Below are 8,066 nucleotides of genomic sequence, written 5' to 3'. Positions count from 1 at the left end.
AATTTCTAGTTATAAAATGAATAAGTTCGGGGGATGTAACATATAGCATGGTGATTATAGTTAATACTTGATATCTACTTGAAGATTACTAGAGAGTAAATGCTAAATGCTCCCACCACAAATAAGAAATGATAATCATACGAGGTGAAAGAAATGTTAACTAACCCTATTGTGGCCATCATTTCACAATATGTAAGTGTACCAAATCCTGACAATGTATACCTTAAACTTACACAATGTTCTATGACAATTGTATTATAATAAATTGGAACAAAGTAAATGGTGGCTCAAATTATTTTTTAAACACTATGTAGGAAACAAATCATATCTTTGGACAAGAAAATTGGCCTGAGGATACCTGTGTTTCCCTCTGATACAGTCATACCCATTTTGGGCAAGTTTGGCTCCCCCTCTGGAATATATAAATAATATATATATTATTTTCTTCACATTTCACCTTCTCTTTTGTAGATTTTCTCTCTCTAGCTGTTGATGTCACTTCCCATGATAAATTAATTTTTACCTCTAAGCATTCAGAGAGATCTCACACTGTACACATTTTAAGAGCTGTTTCCTACTTGCTGCTGCTTGCTGAACTCATTATGAACATACCCAGATGTTCTAAGACTCCATCTACTATTGCAGTAAAAATTGTATCCAAGTGAGAAGATTTCTCTGGTCATGAGGGATAAAACTAGGTACTTCTATCAGGTAACACTGTCGTTTTGTATAAGAGCTAACTAGTTTCCTTGAAATACAACACTATGCAGATCATATCACCAGGGGCACAGCAGGAATGTTTTATCATTAATTCTTAGAGTTAAGGTACAACTTCCTTTAAAAAAAACTAAACTAAACTAAACAAATATTTGTCCCTGGAGCTCCAAATATGTTTAAAATGCTTTTAAAATATCTCATGCTTGTTGGGGCACCTGGGTGGCTCAGTCAGTTAAGTGTCTGACTCTTGATTTTGACTCAGGGCATGATCTCATGGTCATGAGATTGAGCCCTGCTTCAGGATCCATGCTAAGATCCTCTCTTTCCCTCTCTTCCCCTTCCCTGCCTGTGCTTCCTCTCTCTCTCTCTTTCTCTCTCTCTCTCATTCTCAAAACAAAAAAAAAAAAAAGAAAATCTAATGCTTACAATATATGTTAAGATACATGTCACTTTCATTGGTAATTATATAATGGATACTACTTGATTTGAGAGTTAGGTTTACAGTTATCCTCAGAAATCCTGGTTTTTACATGCTTCTCAACTTTGTGAATTATTTAAATTTTTTTAATGTGTATTTTTTGACAGAGAGACAGACAGACCATGAGCGGGGGAGGAGCAGAGAGAGAGGGAGATACAGAATCCCAAGCAGGCTCCAGGCTCTGAGCTGTCAGCACAGAGCCTGATGCGGGGCTCAAATTCACAGACTGGGAGATCATGACCTGAACCAAAGTCGGATGCTCAACTGACCGAGCTACTCAGGCGCCCCTTTTTAAAAATTTTTGTGAATTATTTTAAAATAATATGTGCTACTGAGAAAAATATAAGCCATATAAAATTGGAAACCCCGTTACTCATAGAGTTATACATCAATTTGTGGATTACATGAACATTCTGATAACAACAACAACAACAACAACAACAACAACAACAACAACAAAAGCCTGACAATACCAAATGCTGAAAAAGATGTGGAATAACAGGAACTGTCATTCATTGCTGGTGGGAATGCAAAATAGTATAGCCACTTTGGAAGACATTTTGGCAGTATCTTTCCAAGTTAAATATAGTCTTACTGTACGATCCAACATTCACACTCCTAGGCATAAAGGAACCTTAAGTGAATATTGCCGAGTGAAAGAAGTGAGTCTGAAAAGGGTGCATACTACATAATTTCAACCACACAAAATTCTGGAAAAGGAAATACTATAGAGACTGTAAAAGATCAATTGTTGGCAGGAGTACAGGCAGAGTAGGAGGGATGGTGAACAGGTGAAGCACAGGAAATTTTTAGGGTAATGGAACTATTGTAAATTATAGCGTAAGCGCAGTTACATGGAAGTATGCATTTGGCAAAACCCACAGAACTGCAAAACACATAGTGGACCTTAAAGCAAAATATGGACTTTCTTCAATAATGTATCAATATTCATCCATTAATTGTAACAAATGCACCACACTAACTGAAGATATAATAATAGAAAAAACTGTGTGTGAGCAAGAGGGGGTATGTGGGAACTCTCCATATTATCTGCTCAATTTTTCTAGAATTCTAGAACTGTTCTAAAAAATAAGTGCAAAAAATACCTTGTTCCAAATTTGTTTCTCTTATACTGTTTCTTATTTCAAGTAAATCTTACCACCTATTCAATTGCACAAAGTAGAAAATTAGGCATTACTCTTAACACCCCCCCCCCTCATGTTTTGATGCACTTTGCTTCCCAAATATCTTATAAATCCACCTTCTCTCCATGTCCAACTCCTGTGATATAATAACAAACTGTGGCCATGCTAAGATGCCAGGATAACTTAAAGAGCCTCTGCCTGCCTCCACCTTGCAACTTCTGTCCTCTCTTGTGCAGTGGCTACAGAGTAATCTTTTCAAAATGCAAATCCTGTCATTCTCTCCACTCAAAATCATTTAATGATGCTCTAGTTACCTGGATAAATGCAACGATTACACACATCTCTGCATGCTCTGGCCCCAACCTACCTCTCAGTTCACCTCTTACCATACAATCTTGATTTTCATTTAGCCATACTGATTTCCTTATAGGTTTGCACTCTTTAATCTCTCTCCCACTGTAGGAACATTACATATGTTGTTGACTCCAATATGAGTTGTTGTTTTTTTCTCTGTCATTTCCCTTGGTTGTTTGTTTGTTTGTTTCAGGCTTTTATTTAAATTCTAATTAGTTGATTTTTTAGTGCCGTCTGCTCCCGCTGACCTGAATCACTGACTGCACAGCTCCAGTAGCCTGGGTCCCCAGTTAGCCAACAATATTTGGAGTTCTTACAACATGGCAGACATTGACACAAAAAACAGTCTGAACTTGATCAAGATCTGGATGATGTTGAAGAAATAGAAGAAGAAACTGGCAAAGAAACAAAAATCAAAGCACGTCAGCTGACTGTTCAGATGATGCAAAATCCTCATATTATTGTAACCCTTGAAATAAGACTTGATGGTCTGATAGAAACACCAGCAGGATACATTGAGAACTTGCCTAGGGTAGTTAAAAGACAAGTGAATACTCTCAAAAACAGTAAGTTAGGTGTGCAAAAATAGAAGCCAAGTTCTATGAGGAAGTTGATGGTCTTGAAAGGAAGTATGCTGCCAGCCTCTATTTGATAGTGATTTGAGATCATTAATGCAACTTATGAACCTATGGAAGAATGTGAATAGAAACTGGATGAGAAAAATGAAATTTTGTAGAAGATGAAAGGAAGGCCAAGAATAAAGATGAGAAAAAGGATGAAGAAAAAGAAGACTCCAAGATAATTCCTGAATTCTGGTTGACTGTTTTTAAGAATGTTGACTTGTTCAATGATATGGTTCAGGAATATGATGAACCTATTCTGAAGCACTTGAAAGATATTAAAGTGAAGTTCTCAGATACTGACCAGCCCCTGACGTTTGTCTGAGAATTTCACTTTGAACCAAATAAACATTTCACAAGTGGAAGTGTTCACAAAGACATATACGATGAAATCAGAAGCAGATGATTCTGATCCCTTTTCTTTTGATGGACCAGAAATTATGGGTTGTACAGGGTGCCAGATAGATTGGGAAAATGGAAAGAATGTCACTTTGAAAACCATTAAGACAAAACAGAGGGACAAATGGGTGGCTCAGTTGGTTAGGTGACCAATTCTAATTAAGAGTTGCCTGGCTCCGATTGTAGTCTCACGGACATGGAATCAAGCCCTACGTTGGGCTCTGTGCTGACAGTGTGGAGCCTGCTTGGGTTCTCTGTCTCTCTTTCTATCTCTGTCTCTGCCCGTTCTCGACTTGTTCTCTTTCTCACTCTCAAAATAAATAAAGATTTAACAAAAGAAGCAGAAACACAAGGGACATGGGGAAGTTTGTACTATGACCAAAAGAATTTCCAATGACTAATTTTTTTGCCCCTCCCCAAAATTCCCAAGTGGAGCTCTGGATGATGATGATGAAGCTATCCTTGCCATAGACCTTGAAATTGGTCACTTCTTACATGAGCGTATAATCCCAAGACTAATGTTATACTTCACTGAAGGAGCCATTGAAGATGATGATGATGATGATGATGATGAAGAAGATGAAGAAGCAGATAAGGAAGGGGAAAGAGAAGGAAATGAGGAAAATGATCCAGACTATGACTCAAAGAAAGATCAAAACCCAGCAGAGTAGAAGCAGCAGCGAAGTAGTAAGCATATGGCCTTCAGGATAACCGGCACTGGTCTACCTTCTGCTTCCCTGGGAGGGATGAATTTACATCATGTGATAAGCCTATTTGAAACTTTTTGTTGTTATTGTTTGTTTGCTAGTTTTTGTTTTTGTGGCCTAAAATAAAAAATTTCAAATGTAATTTTAGTTCTCACACACACACACACACACAAAATTCTAGTTAGCTAACTTATAATGTAACATTAGTTTTAGGAGAATTTAGTGATTCATCACTTAACATATAACACCCAGTGTTCATCCCAACAAGTGCTCACCTTAATGTCCATCACCCATTTAGCCCATCCCCCCACCCAACACCTCTCCAGCAACCCTCAGTTTTTCTCTATAAGTCTGAGTCTATTTTATGGTTTGTTTCTCTCTCTTTTTTCCTTTCCCCTGTGTTCATTTTTTTTTGTTGTTTCTAAAACTCCACATGAGTGAAATCATATGGTATTTGTCTTTCTCTGACCTACTTATTTCACTTAGCAAAATACACTCAGCTCCACCCATGTCATTACAAATGCCATTTCCCTTATTAAATGTTCTGTCTGCATGCTATTTGTTTGGGAACCATAGACTGCCTTAGTTGACATGGTACAATTTTCCAATCGTCCACTTTAGTATTGTTTATGCTTCCTTGTGGCATTTGTCTCCATTTCTACTTTAAATTAGTTTTATGTGTTTATTTAAATATTTCCTGGCTCCCCCTCTAGTCTAAAAGCTCCACAAGAATGGAGCTCTTCAATTTTTTCCTTACTATTCTACCTTCATTATTTGCTATTATCTGGCATACAGTAAAAACAGTACATATATTAATGAATGAATAAAATAATGAACATGTAAATGAAAGATTAAGTGAGTTTTCCAATGTGTTCTAAGAAAAAAAAATCATAGTATTGGAGAAAGGAAGAACGGTAAACTGTAAGAGGATCTAGAACAAGTTTAATCACAAACAGAATCCCTTGTTTATTATTTTCCTATAGGATATAAAGCAGCCATTTAGGTAACAGATCTATTTTTTTTTCCTTCTAAACTGTAACTCATTTCAAGGTATGTTGCCATTCAATGAAGTCCGCTCTAGCGGTTCAGTCTTTTGTTGCCGTGGGTTAAAGAATTGTGCAGGCAATGACAGTGCAGCTTTTGCAGCAGAGCAAATGAAGACAGAGTGTTCAAACTCTTCTTACTGCAATCAGTCAGGGAAAGAATGTGGGGCCTGGATAGAATGGAGGGGGGTGAGGATAAACATGTGATACAGACAAGTAGCATACAAAGCAACAACAAAGGACTAGTCCCCAGTTAAGACCTCTCTTTCCCAAAACTACTAAAAGAAGGCAAACATTATGGGAATGGTTATATTTGGATAACATAAGTTAGAGTCGTCAACAATTTTTGCTGAAAATAAGCAACTCCCTTTTTCTCGTTCTTAGCTAACAATCTTCCCCTTTAGCTTACTCAGAGAACAGAAGCACAATTTTGTGGCTTTTGAGATGCAGGAAGCCTTTAGGGAATGGAGTTAGTGGGTAACAGGCAATTATAGGTGAGGTGGATTTGAAATGTGTTGGAAATAAAGGCTAAGCTGTCCTACAGTTATGTATAGAGAGTTGTCTGTGTACCCTTGCTACTATGGTGTTGCCATTATTTTACGATGCAAATCTACAACTGTTTATTTACTGTTTTAAAAATATGCAATAAGCCCTTTTTAGCAGCATGGTATTAAAAGAAGGTAATTTTTAAAACTTGTTTTATGTTTATTTATTATTTTTGAGAGAGAGCGCAAGTGGGGGGAGGACGAGGAGAGAGAGGGAGACACAGAATTCAAAGCAGACTCCAGGCTCTGAGCTGTCAGAAACTGCGAGATCATGACCTGAGCTGAAGTCAGTCACTTACCCGACTGAGCCACCCAGGTGACCCCCCAAAAAGGTAAATTCTTTTTTTTTTTACATTTTATTTATTTTTGAGAGAGAGAGACAGACAGACAGAGCACAAGTGGGGGAGAGGCAGAGAGAGAGGGAGACATAGAATTCAAAGCAGGCTCCAGGCTCTGAGCTGTCAGCACAGAGCCCAACGTGGGGTCGAACTCACAAACCGTGAGATAATGACCTGAGCTGAAGTTGGACACTTAACTGACTGAGCCACCCAGGCACTCCCAAAAAGGTAAATTCTTAATGACAAATTAAACACTGAATTTTTGTGCATCAAGAAAGTTAATGATAAATGTGTAACTTGCACTAAATGGTTATCTTTACCATTTACCCTCAAGGTCATAGTTATGTCATTGACCGTATTAAGAGCAGAACATAAAATTCAGCTAATGGAGAAGGGCCATCTACTTCAATGGCCATTTCTATATTAAGCAGATATTAAATATGTAACAACACACGCAGTGGCAAAAGTTGTGTTTATATATTGCTCTATGAAGCAGGATGTTTTGTTCCAAACAAATGAAAATGACTGTTTTTATTCTAAGGTTTTTTTGCACACGTATGAGGAATGAAGTGATAGCTATTGGCTCCATTCACAGATTTTTCTGAATTAGTTAAATGGTATTAGTTTTATATCAATCAAGAAATGTTTCAAACAATAAATTCATTAATCAGGCTTAAGAGTTGAATGTATCTCATCCAATTAGGAAGCTCATTCTGTCAAAGATGAAATATATAACATTAACATTATTATAAATGCATATGTACAGTTAGAAAAAAAATAACCCTGAAAATATTTCAGTTTTTAAGTAACTAAATTAAATAGGGTCACAAGACTGTCAGAAATGCATGCAAACACACATAATACTCTATAAAAATAAAATAAGAGTAAGGATTTTATGAGAAATATTGATTATTGAGCTCCCTTCACTAATGACTTAAAAATCAGGCTAGAAGTAAAATAGCAAGTAATTAAGGAACAATGTACAAAAGAGACAATGTCTGATAGAGAAACAGCAGGAATCTTATTAAAAAGAATAGACCAGGAAATTGAACCAAGAAAAGGATTTACAGATATTGAAAAATCTATTGATTTATTTTCCTACTTTCCATAAGTAACTTTGACAAAGCATGGTTATATATGACCAAAAAAGGGTTCCATCTATTTAGTTGTATGTCTAGACATAACAATTTGTCTCCTGCCTGTATTTAACCAGCTGACATGACTGTTTCAGTGATCAAAAGAGCCCAGAGATTAAGGTACTTTTTTTGGTACAACTCCTAACTCTTGGAATGACTTCATGATAATAGCTGAAATGATATTTGTTTTAAAACACAGCCTTAATGCCTGGGCCTTTCCTACATTACTACTAAACTAGTAGTGAAAGACAATATATGTGATATAAGACAGATTATACTGTAAGCATAATTTGGGAAAGACTAATAGAAATATGGTAAATTTTTCTAGGTTGCTTTGAACAGAATGTTTTTTTAATTGTCCAGCATTATATATTTATATATATGTGCATGTATATACACACATATATAAAGAAATATTCTCTTAATGAGCTAAATCAGAAATGAAGTGTGATTTAAAGTAAAAACCTACGTAAGTTCAAATGGGCAAGGTTATTTTGGGTTAACACAAATCTTCAAATATCTGAGGCCTAACACAACAGAATTTCATATTTTGCTCCCGTTACCTGTCTGAATCAGGGGAGTAG

General features: G+C 36.4%; 1 pseudogene; it reads left to right on the top strand.

Moving 5' to 3' along the window:
* The first annotated feature begins 2,999 nt into the window (after window positions 1–2,999).
* Window positions 3,000–5,937, top strand: LOC122225370 (annotated as a pseudogene).
* The last annotated feature ends 2,129 nt before the right edge of the window (window positions 5,938–8,066 follow it).

The sequence above is a fragment of the Panthera leo genome, chromosome B4 (genome assembly GCF_018350215.1).
Source record: "Panthera leo isolate Ple1 chromosome B4, P.leo_Ple1_pat1.1, whole genome shotgun sequence".
NCBI lineage: Eukaryota > Metazoa > Chordata > Mammalia > Carnivora > Felidae > Panthera > Panthera leo.
Note: the sequence above shows the minus strand (reverse complement) of the source record. Positions and strands in the feature narration are given on the sequence as shown.